Source organism: Haliotis cracherodii, unplaced genomic scaffold, assembly GCF_022045235.1.
Source record: "Haliotis cracherodii isolate W230 unplaced genomic scaffold, xgHalCrac1.p SCAF_11, whole genome shotgun sequence".
Classification (NCBI taxonomy): Eukaryota; Metazoa; Mollusca; class Gastropoda; order Lepetellida; family Haliotidae; genus Haliotis; species Haliotis cracherodii.
In genome coordinates, this window is record NW_027266266.1 from 13,562,371 (window position 1) to 13,582,642 (window position 20,272).

The window sequence follows — 20,272 nt, forward strand, 5'->3', positions numbered from 1 at the left end:
TAGGCCAAGAAGTTTAACTTACGCTTCAGGTATATTGATGATCTGAAATCGTTCACTAACAGTCAAATAGTCAATTCCCTTTTACTGATTTACCCATTTGAACTAGAAATAAAGGAGTCCAGTGAGACCGCCTCATCTGTTTCATGTAAAGATTCAGAGTGACAAAACACTCTCCATAAAACTGTATGATAAGAGGGATGACTTCAACTTTCCAATAGTCAACATTCTCTTCATGTCGAGCAGTATTCCAGTAGCTCCAGCCTTTGGTGTCTACATTTCGAAACTTTTGAGATACAATCAATCATGCTCTTTCTACCAAGATGTCAAAGAACATCATACGACTCTTGCTCAGAAGTTGTTTGATGAAGGTTACAACATTCAAGGCACCAGTAAGACTTTCAAAAAGTTTTATGGTATACATGTGGAGGCAGTTCCAAATTTGACATATATTTTCCCATATTTCTTTCGGGTGAACAATTGACTTGCCTTTGCATGTGTTTGTGACGGGTGTCACTTATGGAGCAGGATACGCTAACCTTTTCGCGATCACCTGGAATCATTACTATTTGATAGAGATTCGTAAACATATGCTCATGATATAGTCGGAATTGTACAATCGACTCCGCTTTATGCGGAGATTTCTATTAGATATGGAAGGGGTTTTGTCGCTTTACTTACTATCTAAACAAATTCTTTAAAGTAACGATTATGCAATATAAGCTTAGGATACTGGTAGCAACGACTCATTTGGGGATTTCTTCAGTTCAGACATTAACGCCATGATACTTTAAATGCTGTCAAGATGGTGATAAGCTAAACTCATTCACTATGAACATTTGAGTTTTGTGCCAAATAGAAATAAGACCATACCTTTCTAATGTTTTGTAACTGATGTTATTATTTCCTTGAGCTCACAGCGGGTGCACTTCAAAAATGGTTCTCTATGTTCTACCGTGTATGCCTCTGGTCCCTGGTTATCATAGAACAATACACCTGTGATTGGATTCACTACAATTTCAAGCAGTACACGGCCCTCTTCAATTATGTCGTGAAAATGAGCAGTGTTGTGTATGTGGTTCCAATCTAAACTTTCCCCCTTGAGGTCAATGGAGCACATACCACCTTTCAAACGTTGCTCTATTAAATGTTCTATCTGAGGGTATTTTTCTGTAGGCAGTTCGATTCCGTGAACTTCAAATGATTTAGACATATATTGAAATGTCTTTCCTTTGATCACAGCAGAAAATGTCTTTTCTTTCTCTCCTATTCCAAGAATAAATGATCCACCTCCATTGAGTTTTGCAAAAGCAGTTACATAGAGGGGAAGACGCAGATCCCACAAGTGGTCAACAAAATGTTCTGGGTCTCTCAAAATTGTCTTCTTCTGTTCTTTCGTTGCGTCTTTGAAGCTAAATCCTTTCAGCTGAATATCTCTTTTTTCAGCTATGGTTTGTATTGTTTCATCATTTAAGAAAGGCTGTCTATGCTTGACCGCTGAATGATTTGAATTTGGCGCATCAGAGATGTGTTTCAGGAAGAACCGCAGTGCTTGTGCACTATCTGGTGTAAAGCCTTTGTCTATGATAAATTTAGTCTTGGGATCTGTTATGATTATTGTAGATGAAGGCTCAATGTCATTAACCACAAATTCCGGATCCCCCTGGAGTGTCTTTTTGTAGTAAACATCATCAAATGTTTCATCAGCATTTAGGATGGTTTGAAGGTCATCATCTATGAACTCGTCAAAGTTTCCCTGACACGGGTCTTCTGGACTCAGGCCTTCTACGTGAATTAGAAGTTGTCCTCCTAAAGAATTCCTGAGGGCCGAGACAGACCGTTTTATCTCTTCTTTCTTCTTCCTTTTCCGTTCTGGGTTAGGGCGTCGAGATTCTTTTGTTTTGTAGTCCCAAATGGAGTTGAAACAAGTTACTTCAAGATGCACACAAAGACTGTTGTTCCTTTTGTTGAATTCTTTACTGTACTGTTCGCATTTTAGACACGTCTGAAATAAATAGTGTAACTAAAATATTAGGAGTAACTGGTTAACATGAATGTGATCTTCACTTATTTTATTTCTCAGAAACCCCTGACCTTACTTCATTAATTTTTTTCAGAGGATTTGAACATATATTTAACTGCTCGGGTTTAGTTTGATAGTTAAATACAAATGAATGATATGATGCACGAAGCCATGCTAAAATTTGAATAATTTTCATTGTGTGAAGACATCCCTTTTCCTGCGAGATTACGAATTATTTACCTTTTGTCATTAGCAAACAGTTGGGGATATCTACACTTTTCAAAAGAAGAAACGCACAGGTAGATTTTTAGTAACTTTATTATCATAGATACAAATATGAAATTTTGGACAGTCACATGTTGTTGTGCAAAGGCACTGAAAACTGTTCATTGTCATGTCACATGAGGCCACAAGGTTGCGCTGAACTCAGTATTTCGTGCGGCCGCCCCGGGCAGCAATCACGGCTCTGCATCTCCTCGGCACTGACTGGATAAGAGTACGAATTCTGTCCTTCGGAATTCTGCGCCCTTCTGCTTGTAACGCGTTGGCCAGTCGTGGGAGTGTCTGCAGCGTGAACTGACGTTGGCGTGTTCGATTGGGTTGAGATCTGGAGATCTCGACGGCCAGGGCAGGATGTTGATGTTGGTTATATGAAGGTAGTCTACCTTGATACGAACTGTGTGCGGTGGAGCGTTGTCCTGTTGAAAGAGTTCCCTCTGGTGGTCAATGATTGGACGAAGGTGAGGTGGAAGAATTTGATTCATGTAGCAATTCGCTCTCAAATCTCCCTGAACCACAACCAAATCAGATCTCGTAGTGTAGGATATGCCCCCCACCCCGCCCCATGACACTACCGCCATCGAAATTATCGAATTCACGTACACAATGTGGGGCAAAACATTTATTTCGACGACGATAAAGACTTTGTCTTCCATCTCGTCGCTTTTAACAGTATGCCAGTTATACCACGGTGTGTCAGCTTAATGTAGGAGGAAAGCCCGAAGTGATACAGGTCTGATCTCGTAGTGTAGGATATGCCCCCCACCCCGCCCCATGACACTACCGCCATCGAAATTATCGAATTCACGTACACAATGTGGGGCAAAACATTTATTTCGACGACGATAAAGACTTTGTCTTCCATCTCGTCGCTTTTAACAGTATGCCAGTTATACCACGGTGTGTCAGCTTAATGTAGGAGGAAAGCCCGAAGTGATACAGGTCTGAGACGCTTACCACTTCGGTGAAACCCACTAGCACAGGTTTAGTGCTGACAAACCTAGAAACATAATCGGGGCGAACCGGGATTCGAACCTACAATCATAGGTTTCTGGCGTGCCCAAGGGACGCAACTCTGCACAGCGAATCGCTGCGCCTCAGACGACTGGGCCACCCATGACACCAAAACAGGGACGATAACTGGTCTTCTGGGTCGGATTCCAGTCTCGCGACAGTCTTGTCCGATATCCTCCTCAAAACAGGGATGCGTCTGGCAGTCTCCGTAGCTGTGGCATAGTGATGACATAGGTGGAACAGTCGAATGTAGTGATCCTGTGCAGGGGTGGTAACTCTTGGTCGGCCGGTTCTCGGACGGTCTGCAGTGGAATTGAATTGTGTGCATCGGTCACAAAGGCGGCAAATGGTGCTGTGGTGGGCGTTGAAGTGGCCTGCAACAGAAGACTCCCTTCCCTTCTTTGGATACGTCCTGTGGCGATGTTCCGATAGGAAGCGCTGAGTCTCGACATTTTCGGCAACAAAATGTTGACAATTGAATGACAAATTATTGGCTTATGCTTTCCTTTTTTTAGCCACTACCACGAGTTACGAATGCCATAACTTGCACGTGCATTTTGCTTTACTGTTTTCCTCCTTGACATTTTTGAACAAGCGTGAAAACAATGCCATTTAAGACATTGCAAATGGGAAATGGCTGCGTTTTGACCTACCGTTGTCGAATATCGGGCCATCAATATTTTCCAAAAACATATATCCAATTTACATACCGGAATTTTTGTGTAGTCAGGATCAATGGACTACATACTACCTGTGCCTTTCATTTTTTGAAGAGTGTACCTATTTCAGTGTAGGTATGCTTGCTACAAAGATTGGGGACGGTGGGGTAGCCTAGAGTTTAAATCGTCGGCTCGTCACGCCGAAGATCCGTGTTCGACTGATCACATGGGTACAATGTGTGAAGCCCATTTTCCGGTGTCCTCTGTCGTAGAATTGCAGTGTAAAACCACCATAATAATTCACTTGTACAAAGATTGCAAGCGCCACAGTTTTTTTGTAATCATTACTGAACAGCTAGCCTTTGAGAGTACTTGTAACTATATTGTTTGAAACTATCTATTTATGATAGAACATATCAGTGTAATGACTGAAGCGTCACATACTTCCTGGTCAAAACTCATCGTTGGACATACCATCCACATTCATGTTTTACTTAAGTTTTTGACTACTGCGCTGTTCTTTCACTGACAATCTATTGCACACACAATATATTTTTCAAGGACATGTTGACATTACAGAAATAATGCTGAACAGCTATCACTTTCCTACCAGAAAACACTTCAATATTGACTGAAGTGAGCGGTTTGACAAGTGTTTCGGGAAAATATAGGAGACCCCTTGCTAGTCTAACCACACGTTTTTGCTGGGGATCTACTCTAACCGGTACCACACACATCATAAACAATATATCATGCTGAAAACCGTCACCATTGAAGTGTTGTATAAACTTTGAGTTTACATGATCGGTATACAATTATTTTTAGCAGGGCGTAGAAAGCGGCTGATGTATCTGTATGTAATTTGATTTACATAGATTCATCATCACACCACTTTAGTTGATTTATGTAGTTGAGCCGTTACATCGACGATTCGTTTAGAAATTGACCGACCAGATATTACCAAACAACCAAGGAATGTTACAAAGAATAGAAACCCCAGCAACCATGTATTGTGAAGTAGGATATTGAGCTAAACCTTTCGTTTGAGAAAATTTAATTATAGTCTTCGCGTGGTAAAGACAACGAACTTCAGTTATAATATGACCGCTGTCAGTGATATTATGACTATTATCAAACCTTGTAATCTTTGAAACATCCCAAAGGGCCATGGCGAACAGTATCGTCCAAAACAATGGCCAATATAAGTGATTTTCTGATCTTTCCTTTCAATCATTTTTGTATTAATTGTAAATATTTACACCTATATTTATGGCAGAGGGCATTCTAAGTTGTGATAACTTGTGCCCACTTTCCATGGCAATAAGACATGTTTAAACTAAATCTAAAGTAACCATCACTGCTGAATATCTGCATATAATTTAATTGAGTGAGTGAGTGAGTTAAAACTTTACGTCACATCGGCAATATTTCAGCCATATAGTAACGAGAACATTAATAAAATTTCAACTTAGACGAATAAAATCCTGTCAACGACGTACAGTATAATAATTAGACTATCACAGTTTATAAGTGAAACTAGTTGTGAACAATTAAAAGAATAATCTATGATTCGACAACTGCTGGTGATTGTCGTCAATTTTAGTCACTATTTAAAATTAACAAATATTCTGCGATTAAAAATTACGGTAGGAATAACAAACTGAATGATTTGGTCTTATGATATCCTCTCAGGAGGACGATAATTTTACGCTACTTCAACCCCCTTCGAGGGCACAGCCACAAACAATCTAGGTTAATAATTATACTCTACTATTACGTAAAAAAATGATTATGTACATCAACATTTATCAATTAATTCTAGTTCTTTTAAAAAACTTATGATTGATTTAATTGAAGAAACATTTCTTGTAATCAAACGTCTCACGTCTACACATCTATTTTTAACTCAATTGGTAGTAATATGCAAATATCCCACGATAGTTTCCAGAACAATAAATAGTACATTAATACATGATAATTATTTTATTGAGTAACACGTTTGATATTCAGTGACCTACCTCATGGTCAAGACTCATCTTCCTTCGGCTGCATGTATATCATGGTACAGGTCACATCCCGAGAGAGACATTAGCCTTGTGTATCGTGACGGTGAGTTGACTGTTTGTGACGCAGAACAAACCCATATATTTGGACAGTAAATATGACAGTATCGCGGTGCGCATTATTTATAGGGTTATTCATGTGTGGTGTAAGCAATATAATATGTTGTAACTGCGAACTGTAAACCGTTTAAAGTAGTAAAGTACACTATCCACTAAACTGAATATGTTGCAAATACCAAGTTATTATTAACCATATATTCTTTCCTTTCACAGATATTTTACAAATGCATGATGCAGTACCAATTACTACACATTTCCTGAATATGTTAAGTGAGTGAGTATGTAAAGCAAGGTGTGTCCGCCCAAAGGGACGTAGGTTGTCAACGTTACTCATTTTTGACAAACCCAATGTGCACTTGTTTGTTGCTGACAATCCCAGGGAGGAGGTGTGTTGCTAACTAAGCGAGGAACACGTGTGCAGCTGACAAACCCGGGGTGCACATTTGCGTTGCTGACAAACCATGGGACACATGTGTGTTTCTGACAAACCATGGAGCACATGTGTGTTACTGGCAAAGCAAGGAGCACATGTGTGTTGCTGGCAAGCCATGGAGCACCATATTCCAAGGTTCTCATGTGTGTTACTGACAATACAAGGAGCACATGTGTGTTACTGACGATCCAAGGAGCACATATGTGTTTCTGACAAACCAAGGAGCACATGTGTGTTACTGGCAAAGCAAGAAGCACATGTGTGTTGCTCACAAACCATGTGACTCATGTATGTTGCTGGCAAGCCATGGAGCATTTGTGTGTGGCTGACAAACCAAGGATTATATGTGTTTTCGCCGACAAATGGAACACATATTCCAAGGTTCTCATGTATTACTGAGGATCCAAGGAGCACATGTGTGTTACTGACGACCCAAGGTTCTCATGTGTGTTACTGAAGATCCAGGGAGCACATGTGTGTTGCTGACGATCCTAGGTTCTCATGTGTGTTTCTGACTATCCAAGGAGCACATTGTGTTACTGACGATCCAAGGTTCTCATGTGTGTTGCTGACGATCCAAGGAGTACATGTGTGTTACTGACGATCCAAGGTTCTCATGTGTGTTGCTGACGATCCAAAGAACACATGTGTGTTACTGAGGATCCAAGGAGCACATGTGTGTAAGTTACGATCCTAGGTTCTCATGTGTGTTGCTGACGATCCAAAGAGCACATGTGTGTTACTGACGATCCAAGGTTCTCATGTGTGTTACTGACGATCCAAGGGACACATGTGTGTTACTGACGATCCTAGGAGCACATGTGTGTAAGTTACGATCCAAGGTTCTCAGTTATTGGATACGGTGGGGGTTATTAGAGAATAATCTACGATCTTTTAAGAATTACTGATTCCTTGTTGCGTGTGAATTGAGTGAGTCCCAAGAAGACCTGTATAATCCGTAATTCGTAATTCATTTCGAACCAATTCAAACGCCCCAAGAACAATTGCTTTCATTTTTATCATCTATATGTCATATATATCTCCAACATAAATGCAACGTTATCATGTCACCTTCGTCGATTTCACCATGGGGGGCATAAACGATTTTACGAGAGCTTTACAGTATAGCAATCATGAATATTTTGAAAAAGTAAATTGATGAATAGAAAGACACTTTGGAGCTGGTGTTCAAAAGATGAAAGGTAGTGTTCAGAATGTGTTTTCATGTATTGATGCATGTTTCAAAGGCCTGGAATGTTTTTGCATGTAAAGAAGATCATTAAGAGTAAAAAGGTTGGTTGGTTGGTTTGTTGTTTAACGCCGCACTCAGCAATATTCCAGCTATATGACGGCGGTCTGTAAATAATCGAGTCTGGACCAGACAATCCAGTGATTGATATCATGAGCATCGTTCCACGCAATTGGAATCGATGACATGCATCAACCAAGTCAGCGAGCCTGACCACCCGATCCCGTTAGTCGCCTTTTACGACAAGCATGGGTTGCTGAAGACCTATTCTACCCCGGAATCTTCACGGGTCAAGAGTAAAAAGGAGTTTGGGTATCAAACGAGATGCTTTTGTAGTCAATGAATATATACCTCGGGAATCCGAACCCCGCACATCCGCTGCCAGGAACGCTTACACGTATGAAAAGGGGCATCGCTTTGTTACAATAACAAAGATACACGAGATCACGTTTAAGAACAAGCCAATAGATCTGAAGAAACTTTTGGAGTCATGTCAGAGTTCATATATACTCAACAACAAAAGTTCCTGTGACACCAATATTTTAGTGTATTTTTCAAACAAGTAAAGTTTGGGTTGAAATATTGTAGTACATGTATTGAATCAAGTCACAAAAACGCAACTGCTACAGAAAAGCATGCATTTCACTACCTAAGAATGGTATAAAAACATGTGCGTTAACGGGATTCCATATGCATTGTTTAGCATCGTGCTGACAACAACCACTCAGAAAAACAACAAAATTACGCAATTATTCAACATTACGAAACAACACGCCTGTCCGAAAATGAGCGTCTGCGAGTCATTGGTATGCTATAAGCAGGGTCGAGTCAACGTGATGTTGCAAGACAATTTAACTTCCACAGAAACACCATTTGGTGTTTATGGCAACGTTGGCAACAGACGAATGCAGTCAGAGACCATCTTCGGAGTGGCAGGCCACGCGTAACCAATAATCGACAAGACAACTGGATTCGAGCAACACACCTACGAAATCGATTCCAGCCAGCAACAGTGACTGCAAGAAGCATCCCTGGCCTTCGACGATTATCTTCACAAACCGTACGTCTCCGCCTCAGATGTGCAGGGATTGTCGCCAGAAGACCCGTCAGACGTCCCATTTTGACAGGAAAACACTGTCAAGCACGTCTGTAGTGGTTGAGACAGCGTCTACGTTGGACGGCCATGCAGTGGGGACGATTATGATTATGTCTTGCATATTACAAATATTCTCTGATGATGATATCGAAGAGTGTTTTAATCCTCAACCTTTTCAAATCAACTTCCAACGTTACCCCTGTGGTGTACACCTATACTATTGTTAATATTCAAAGTTTACTTCATGTCAAAGACCCTGTCGTCTATGACGTCCTTTGGGCATGCAGGGAACCGATGGTCCTGGGTTCGAATCCCAGATAGGCTCAGACTATGTTTATTGGTTAGTCAGAACTGTTACCGTGGTCGTGGGTTTCTCTAAAGTGATAAACTTCTAAGACCGGCATGACTTCCGGCTTTCCTCACACATCAAGGTGACACGTCATGGTAAAACGTAACTGCATGGCACGTTGTGGTGCTTCTTTGATATCATAACGTGATCAGAGCAAAACTTGTTTATACCGCAGGTTACCGAGTTGTCACTTCCGGTCAAGAACACCAAAACCCTTGCATAAACGACTATGCAAATATTCGTAATTAAGAATGTAAAAGGTACCTTGACATCTATTGACTAACTCAGGCCAATGCGATCGACTTTCAGTTGTTGAAGCAATAGGTAGGGGGCATTGTGATTTTTCCGACTTTTATTGTATTGTATAACATAATTACTTAGCAAGCTCAAAGCGCGCGGTGATTGGTTTACAACTGTAAATCATTAAGTTAACATATATTTCTTCTAAAAAATATCAATTTGACCACACTGAAACAAAACACACCTCTTTCAGAATTCAACATAATTAGAAATTTGAAGACTGATTATAACTACATAAATTTTAGAAATAAATTGAGTGTTTTGCCGAGAATTGATGACAAGATATAACGATATAATTTTTTTGTGAACTACAATTTGTGCAAAATCTGTGAGAGGATGATGGCTCTCGTCAGATTAGATTTTCTTGAACCCTTCATTATACAATACTTAGCAAGAATAGCTAAATTAGTCAGTTCCATGCAATAAACATATGAATTATACAGAAACGAATATTACCCTCGAGTAACCTTGATTCGTGGATATAATGAAAGTTCACCCAAATTCGTGGTTTAAATGTCCGATTTTGTTTTGTATACTCACTGATTATTTAAATCATCTATTAAACTATAAGAAAATGACGAAGATTCCACTCGTGACTGAAAAGTTTGTTTACCGAAGCCATTTGCATTCATCAGCCATTCATGTGCACACAAAATGTGACGTCACCTTGATTCGTGGATTACGTGGTAGATTATTGTATCGCTATGTACGAAAGCCCAGTACCGTTACTGTGTAATATGTTTTTATGTATTCGAATCTATACCGACCAGCATTTCTGTGTCGGCTGATAACAGTTGAAGAGCATAGTTATTTAACACACAACTCCAAAACGAATCTTGTCAATAAAGTTATGTACACTATTTACAGGTAAGTTTGTGTCCTCTTTCAGTCCCTACTCTTCCGATGGTTTGCATGGCAGACCATGGCAAGGGCAATAAAACGTGTCATGAGTCCGAAGCACGCACACATGACAACAATACTGTAAGTGCACCCAGTGGGTACAGTCATGATACATGCACTGCCCCCACTGTACGAAAAACAGTGATGTGCATTGGGCCAGTTCAGCGGGCTGAAAGTGATGACACAGCAACATGTTTCGTCATCGGATATTGGCGAATCCTCGCTGTCACTGCTGTACATAGTAGATTAATCGCACCGGATGGTCCCGCCGCTGGCTCGGTGGTACTTTTATGTTTCTTTTGAGATTGTTCACCTGATGTATGTGACTTTGCTTGTCGTTTCTTGGTTGGTACTGGCTGTTTAGAAGTTGAACTTTTAACATAGTTTTTGACTTGAATTTCTATCTCTGGTTCAGTTATGGCTTTGCCGCTAACGATCTTGTGGATAGATCTACGCGGTTTTATTTGCTTCTTCTGAATGACGGGAAGCTGGTCATCAAAGAATTGAGTTTTGTCAAAGTTAGTGACGAGATTTTGCTTCTCATCGTGGGCTGTGTACGTCGTCAGTAGCTGGTACTTGCTGCGACTTGTCTTAATCGTGTGATGCGTGGATAAAAGCAGCTGGTTGGAATGCAGATTTATCAAGCATACGTGGCGAAAAGGGATAGATTCGTGACTTTCTGAATGCCGACTGCTAGTGACCAGGCGTTAAAGCAGCAGATGCCCTGCAGGCTACGGAGGCGATGTTATATCTGTTGACTGTGATACCATCAGACTTCAACGGTTTGTGACATTCGGCATTGTAAATCTTTGTAAACGGGCCGAAACATCCCACGTCTATTGGCTGCAAAATGTGACTTGTGTGAGCCGGGAGGACAAACAACACAATATTGTGATCTTTTGCCCAGTCTATCAGAGACGGGGAAATCTGCGACTTGTGGCCATCGTACAGAAGAAGCAAAGGTCTATTCGGCGTTGCTGGAGATACATATCGAAGAGATCCTGGAATATAACACCATTTAACCATCCCGATTCAGAAACAGTTCCGTCACTTCCCACTGTACAACCTTCAAGAAATTCACTACGGATTCTAGCACCCGCAATACAAAGAAAGGTGGAATAAATGTGCCCAGAGCGTTTCCACATCCCAAAAGTGTGACGACAGACGATCTCTCTGAAGAAATCTCGTAGGCCACGGACTTTCTTGAGACATCAATTTTCGGTGCGACATGGGACTGGTTGATTCCTTTCTCATCTACGTTATAAATTGCTTCTGGTCTTGATTGGAAACCGTGTTTGTCCATAATCATGGCAAGTTCATCAAAATATCTGTTGATGCATTCCTCTGAACTAGCTTTGGCACGAAGTTCGGTGAGAGACTTGGCACTTCTAACTTTCAACTCCGGCCATCGCTCCAACAGACCATATAACCCCTTGACAGATAATGGATGGCACAGGTCACGTTTTCCTAACTGACAAGCAAAGTTAGACCCTAATTGGACAACCTCTTTCCTGGTATATCCGTATCCGATGGATGCCATGGATGTTATATGGTCAACAGGTCTAGTTTCTTGCTCTGCATAAAAAAAATGAGTCGAATTTGGCTTGACTGTGTCAACATCGATCTTGCCTTTTATTCTGTCTCTCAAGTGTTTGCTCGGGTACAGAGAAGTTTAATGGCGCTTTATGAACTGCAACTTTATTGTTTTTGACTTCTAAGTAAGCATTAGTCAAAGCTGTAGGCAAATACATTTTGTATCCCTGTCGTAAAGGCGTCGGTGAACCCTATGAAAATGCAAAAAAGCTGTACGAGATGGCCCGAAAATGTTTCCATAGATTTACAATTTTAACAGACAGCAGCATCTCAAGGCATGTGACTTATGTTTATTGACATTTATACAGACAACGAGAGGTGAGAAGGCTGGTGCTTACGGTATATATTTTATTTGATGTTTTGTAAATATGAAATTTGGTATTGGTGATCTAGGGCTATTTATCTCAGTGTTGGACATTTGGTTTTTCTGTACTTTCATGTAATGCAGCGATTCGGAACATTTTTGTCAGCAAGGCGTGGCAGTGTGTGTACATCAAAAGTACCGCTGTGTGACGTCATACGAGACTTAATTTACGAGATATCACGATAATTACCGCGATCCACGAATCAAGGTTATCCACGAATTTAGGTAACGGTTCTGTATATGATAAGTTATTAAAGATCATTATGTACATAGCATATTTTGTCAAAAACATGTTCTATATAATCTAAAATCGATATTTATATTATCATTCTTATGTCACTCGGCACATGAAGGTGTAGAAAGTGGGAATTTCAGGAAAAGAGATAACAAAACTTGTCATTATTCTTTGGAATAAATTCATTCGATAAAATGATGTTGTGTCCATAAGTAGGAGCTAAAGGTGATTTGATTAAATAATTTATTCTGATATTGCATAATTTTCAGAATGAAGTGATGCCCGCATTACAAGTGTCCCATTACTAACTTTTCTTGTGCTCTGTGTTCTGAAAAAACGACAAACATCGTTGGAACACACGTTGAGGCGACAGTAACTCATCCTTGCACTCGGGCGTTATGAAATATGGAGGAGTTTCTGAACTTTGTGACATATCAACCTGACACGTCGTGAATAACTGAACTACTATTCAAATCCACGTTAAACCGAAATCACTCACTCAATAAAATCTATAATATTTACACTGGTGGCTGTGACTGAAATCAAAAAGAGTCATGTGATCATAGACAGCACTGTTGTAATCATGTGCACTCATATTAAAACTAAAACTAAACTTAAAATCGTACTTTTATTCATATGTTTCAATCTATAGTGAAAATCACGTTCAAGCGAGCAGACAATTGATTAGGCAGCTGTGATTGAAATAAAAAAGAGTCATGCGATCATTGACAGCACTGTTGTGATCATTTGCACTCATATTAAAACTAAAAATAAACTTAAAATCTTACATTTATTCACATGTTTTAATCAATAGAGAAAAGCACGTTCAAGCAAGCAGACAATTGATTAGGCGGAGAAATAGGAACAGACTGTTGATCAATACAAATGTCATAATATGAGTACTTTCATATTGGACTAGTACAAGTCCTAGGTTTGTCATACTGGAAATCGGCGTTGCTTCGATCATATGAGAGACCTTGGTCCCATATCAGGCCAAAATGAAAACGCCCATACAATAACACTATAATATACACATATCAAAGATCACGTTCGTACATACACAGTGAAAACATGACTAAAACACATAACTTGCTTTCTTAATATAGTTGTCTTAGCTTGTATCTTTAATAATCTATCAATTTAAAAATAAGTTTCTAGAGATGACACAACGTTTCATACATGCAGAATCGATTCTACCGAGATGTAACGTTCAAGTTCAACCCAAATGCACCTTCATGATTTCAAGTATGTATATGAATTAGCATTTAAACTGCTTGAAACCATGACAGTGTGCAAAACAATGACAGTGTTGTCAAACATGTCTCAACTTCCATCTACACATTACAATTTCATTTGAATACAACACCAAAATACAAATACTAAACCATACAAGTAAGACTATTGCAATAAAATAAAACACATTCAAAAAAGAAATTATTGTGTGTCTATGTGTGTGTGTCTGTGAGTGTGTGTGTGTGTGTGTGTGTGTGTGTGTGTGTGTGTGTGTGTGTTTAAGAATTAAAGCACAAACTCACGGAGCCAATGTCAGGGTATCAGTAACTGAAACGACCGTAATCGATGTGGTGGACCACACGAACCTGACCATATGATTGGTCGTGAAGGAACGTATCGCAGAACACAGTATTACTCCACTGACGTAAATCGCGGACGCCATACCGCGGTAACGTAAGCGTCTATGCCCATTGGCCATTCTGATGACTGACACATTTTTGATACTCGATGAATTGAGGCGAAAACGGTCTGTGTTCACTTGTGAAGAGGATTTGAAGCTATTCAATAAAACAATGAGCTTTATTTCGCATCTCATCACAACTTCCCCAGTTTACCTATTGAAGTTGCCCAGTCGTGACACCACACGAAAAGACTTCTGCTGCAGCATGTCGTATAATTTTTCCGAACCACTTATACTTGCAAAATCACTTGTATCATTCAATAAACTGTACACTGTCAGGAAAAGACTGTGAAATGTCGACAGAGGCTACAATTGTTTCCTGATCATCACTTAATCCTAAAGAATAATCTTATGAAGGATCTGTGTCGTAGTCATTATTATCTGAATGGATCCAGTTTAAGGTGAGGTGATGTTTCTGACTCAGTAAACTGTACAATGTCACGATCAGACAGTGAACTGTCGGCAGAGGCTGCAAATATTTCCTGATAATCAATGAAGTCTAACACATTTGAGAGATTTTGAGCCATCATCAAGATCAGACGGTGAACTGTCGAACGAGGCTGCAAATATTTCCGGAGCATCACCTGAGCCTTAACCAGAATCTCGTGAAGGATGTTTTTCAGTTTCAGCACTGAACAAAGTACATGTAGCCACTGCGCTAGGTGTCTGAAGCGTCTTACAAGTACAACGAAAGTTAGTGTCATGGTCAGATATAAGCTTCCTGGCTATGTCTTTTGAATATAATTTGATGCTATCTATGAATACCGATCTTAGTTCTTCAGCGAAATTGACATAACGCCAGAGGCACTTCCAATCAAATGTACCAGTCAGTATCTTTTCTTGCAATAACTTCCTGTTAAAAAGCACCCGTCCAAGTTTTTCACAATCTACAGACATTTCCAAGGAGCAAACTCCACACAGATGATCAGTAGCCTAAACCAGAATCTCGTAAAGGATTACCTACAAGAGAGGGAACAATGATAACATAAGCAGCAGTATAGATGTGCAGGTTTGAGGATTTGGAATAAAATGAATAGCTGTTTCAATAGTGATTGAAATTGTTCTATTTACAATTCAAATATGTTATCCTATATGTTCGATCACTCTGGGTGATCATCAGTTGTCACATGAATGTTATCACTATGTCGGAGAATTTTTTTTTTAAATTAGAACTTAATGAGAACTGTTAAATACAAATGAGACTGATGAAAAAAACACCCCCACCCCCCGTCCCCCTCCCAACTTTCCGTGATATCACTTTTCGATCAAATCTGTTCAGTAAAATATTGAGTCATGTCGGTAAACACAATTCAGCTGATGAAAATTATCTTACACCAATGGGATATTTGTCAACCCAGGTGTATGCTGGTTTATAATAACATATTCAAATACCATTTGATTTACCTTTGAACAACCAACATTTGCCTTTGATGATTGGTAGCTGATTAAATGCACACGAATCAGACACATAGTGGAAGGCATCATCTTCAAGACAGTCACCTACATGGGGTGTAGCAAGTTTAATTAGTAGCCACGAGTAAAACTATACCCTTTTTCAGGTCGTGAGATGAGATAAACATGTTATTCAACAAAACAACACAGATGTTATACATATTTAGATGATCCTTTTCTTATTGATTCTTATTGGTATTTCTCTGAAAACCATTTGGGCAAACTGAAAGTAGTTCTTGTGTTATTTTACTCGATTGACATTTCTAGAGAAGGCTTTCAGATATATACAATATTTCTCCTCTTATGCGTATTAATTGTTTACCTTACTGCAGTGACAGTAGCATTTTACAAGAACTACTACTACTACTACTACTACTACTACTACTACTACTACTAGTTATTGTAATGGCAGCGCTTCCTGGGAGAAGTCCCATTCGCTGTCTTGGCTGCGTGTAGAGGGGACAAGGGCCCTGAGCTGATGATGAACCTAACCAGACTGACGGTGCCAGGATCACCCAAACCCTCTTCTCTGCATTTATTTATTATAATCTGTAAATAACAATAAAAGGGAAAAAATCCTTTCCACGGTCATACCATTATACGATTCTGACCAAATCACGAGCAAGTGTTTATTATTCATTAACAAATAGTGGCAGGTGTATCCTACCCCAACTGCAGAATTAGGTAGAAAAGACAACGTCCCGTTGCAAACATATTTTGTGTCAGCCAAACTGTGATCAGAAGAGCATGGAATAGATAGGAAATGTTTGGATCAGCTTCCCAGCGACTTGCAGGGCGGATGGGTAGCCTGGTGGTTAAAGCGTTGGCTCATCACGCCGAAGGCCCCTGATCGATTCCCCACTTGGGTACAGTGACCATTTCTGGTGTCCCCCGCCATGATGTTTCTGCAATACTGCTAAAAAGAAACACCCCCAGCATCCTGCGGGTGGTCGACATCGTTCCAACAGCCGGGAGACTGGTTTCTTCTGATTGCAACTATAGACCAGGACTGGGCTCCACTACTTTTCATTGATGTAGCGTGATACTGTCTAGACATCACAGATCGTCGTGAGATCAGTAGAGCTAGACCAACTGATCTCCATGTCCAACAGCGGTGTATGGTGACAGACTCTGTGCTGCAGGGATGATATTCTTGATGTGTAAGTGAGACCGTATCTTGGTGCAATCAGACCGGACTTCATCCTCATCGTTGATGCCTTCTTAGAGAAGGGGACTTTTATCGGTAACCAGAACTCAACCCAATCATACATATATGTGAAGTGAGCTGCAGACTGCCCTCTCACGACACCCTGTCCTTCCGTCAACTCTACATGAACTCGGCAAAGCTCTTACTGAAGAGTGGAACAATCTTCCCTTTGGAAACCACCCAGATACTTATTGGTGGCCATGAGACGATGGTACCAGGCCGTGATCGCATCACTTGGATTCCATACGCAACACTGACATTTTTATTTCAATGAATTTGTTTTCGTGATTATTTGACATTTCAGTTTTGATCAAATGCTGTTATTTGACTGTTGATCTAGCTGATTATTTTGTCACATGTTGTTTGTTGGCATTGTGTGTCACATGAAAACGGACTTTTGTTCATTAAACACGTCTTCACGCAATATTGTCTTTGGCTATTTCAACAATTTGACGTATTACCAACCAAATATCCTCTGTGTGATAAAACTCTCACCTTAATGTTTTGATTCTCAGCACTGTTTTCCCTGATCTTGATAACCTTCTGGCGACTTCATTCATCAGAGTAATTACTCTTTCTTTGGATGCGTAATACAAAATTACTTTCTGTTCATCAAGGTGTTTTTCAAGAAGCTGGTAGTCATCCCACTTCAGCAGAACTATTTTGTCTGATGATGTAGATGTGTGATCTACAGCTGCTGCCACGAAGAAAGCTTTGCATAAATGTCTGCATTTGTCTAGGGTTCATCTGAAGAGATCTAGGATTGACATAAAGGCTACGTTTCTCGAACATTTTGTACCTTTTGTCTTCAAAACCTGCACTGTCTCTCAAATCATCAAGATCAAGTACACCATTCAAAATGTTAAATTTTTCATCAGTAAATTCCCTTAAAGAATACAGAACACCTTTGGACAACTCGTCATTTCTTTGAATCAAGGTATCATATTTGTCTTTTGACACGCCTCTAACAAAGGTAAAAATTTGAACTGGATGATCACATGCGATAACGCATGCATCAAATACAACTCCGTCAATGTTTGTGTCTTTCAGATGCACATCTAACGTCTCTGCAAGAGATGTTGCCATGTATATCAATCCAATCTTTGAGCTACCAAGAAGGATTTGCATTTCTTTCTTCCATCTTCTTACTGCACCCTCTGGGAGCATATGGACATCTAAAACATATGTTTCATATGTTAATCCTAATTGAACAACATGCAAACTACATAGAACAAGAAACAGTTACATTTTATGAAAAACGACATAAACCGAACACAGCTTGATGTAAAAATTAGTCTGTTTACTAAAACCACAACCTACATTTATAAAAGTTGTCCCCCTAAAATATAATGAATCCAAAGGCTTTTCTTCACATTGATTAAATGATGTCACCTAGAATTTGACCTTGAAGTATTGTACATTACTTGAACAATTGTGAAGAAGCATGTAAAACTGATTTTATACTGCTAGTACAAATATAGACAGACAGGATATCCAGCAATGTAAAGAATATTTAACATACCAAAGATTTCTGGGTTGAAACGGTTTTTTTTACATTCACTCACATGACACATTCCTGATCTTACATTGATTATATACACAGGCTATCCAGCGATGTAAAGCACATTTAATATACCAAAACTTCCCGAAGAAGCTCTTTTCCTCATTTCTGGTAATATATATTTTTTAACCATAAGAGTAGCAATAATGTTTTATTTTTGGGTCAAAGTTATTTTCGGAAAAGGTAAGGTATGCTCCATCACTGATATATCAATATGTTATTATGTAAGAATATGACGTTAGCAACCTAAAGACAATGAGAGCAGTTCAAACCATTATGAAGTCGGTTAGATAGTTCATCCAAAAAGTTTTCAGTTGCATGTACTGTTGGGCGGAAAGGGTTGCTTGTAGCTATGGGGACTTCGGCAGTTAAGTCTCCTTCGATGGCGTCTGTCAAAACCACCTCGACAGGCAACTTTTCCGCTGACATATCTGTATATGTACCTGTTAACAGAGAGTGCCTGATTATCTATACGAATTGCATAAGTAAATGCATATATGTAAAACATATAGGATGATGAGGATAATTTCTATTCAGATTGGCAAAATCAAAAGAAAGTAATTAGTCCAAGAAGTGTAACTTACGCTTCAGGTATATTGATGATCTGATATCGTTCAATAACAATCAAATAGTAAATTCCCTTCCACTCATTTACCCATCTGAACTAGAAATAAAGGAGACCAGTTAGACCGCTTCATCTGTTTCATATTTAGAACTATGCATGAAAATTCAGAGTGACAAAACACTCTCCATAAGACTGTATGATAAGAGGATGACTTCAACTTTCCAATAGTCAACATTCCCTTCATGTCAAGCAGTATTCCAGTAGCTCCAGCCTTTGGTGTTTACATTTCACAACTTTTGAGATACAATCGAGCACGTTCTTTCTACCAAGATTTCAAAGAGCGTCATTCAACTCTTGCTCAGAAGTTGTTTGATCAAGGTTACAACATTCAAGGCACCAGTAAAGCTTTCAAAAGGTTTTATGGTAGACAAGTGGAGGCAGTTCCAAATTTGACGCATATGTTCCCATATTTTTCGGGTGAACAACTGACTCGCCTTTGCATTTGTTTGTGACGGGTGTCACTTATGGGGCAGGATACGCTCACCTTTTCGCGAACACCTGGTATCATTACTATTTGATAGTGATTCATAAACATATGCTCGTGATATAGTCGAAATTGTACAATCGACTCTGCTTTATGCAGAGATATCTATTGGATATGGAAAGGGTTTTGTCGCTTTATTCACTATGTATACAGATTCTTTAAGGTAATGAATATGCAATATAAGCTAAGCATAATGGTATCTAAGACCCACTTGGGGATTCCTTCAGACATTAACGCCATGATAACTTAAGTGCTGTCAAGATGGTGTTAAGCTCAACTCATTCACTCTGAACATTTGCGTTGTGTTCCTCAGTTGATAATAACCTCATTCCATAAGGGTTACAAGGTAAGGACAACAATACCTTTCTAATGTTTTGTAACTGATGTTATTATGTCTTTGAGCTCACACCGGGTAGACTGCAGAAATGGTTCTCTATGTTCCACCTTGTATGCCTCTGGTCCCTTGTTATCATAAAACAATCCAGCTGTGATTGGATTTACTACAACCTCAAGCAATGCATGGTCCTTCGATGGCGTCTGCTAAAACTACCTCAGTTGCCATATCTGTAATTATACCTGGTAAAAGAGATTGATAAAAACCAATCAGCTGAATTGCCTAATTAAATGTATACGGGT

General features: G+C 39.6%; 2 pseudogenes; both read right to left on the minus strand.

Annotated features, from left to right (window-relative positions):
• Positions 1–11,198: 11,198 nt before the first annotated feature.
• On the minus strand, positions 11,199–12,509 carry LOC139454856 (uncharacterized; annotated as a pseudogene).
• Positions 12,510–13,244: 735 nt separating this feature from the next.
• On the minus strand, positions 13,245–20,080 carry LOC139456235 (uncharacterized; annotated as a pseudogene).
• Between the last annotated feature and the right edge of the window lie 192 nt (positions 20,081–20,272).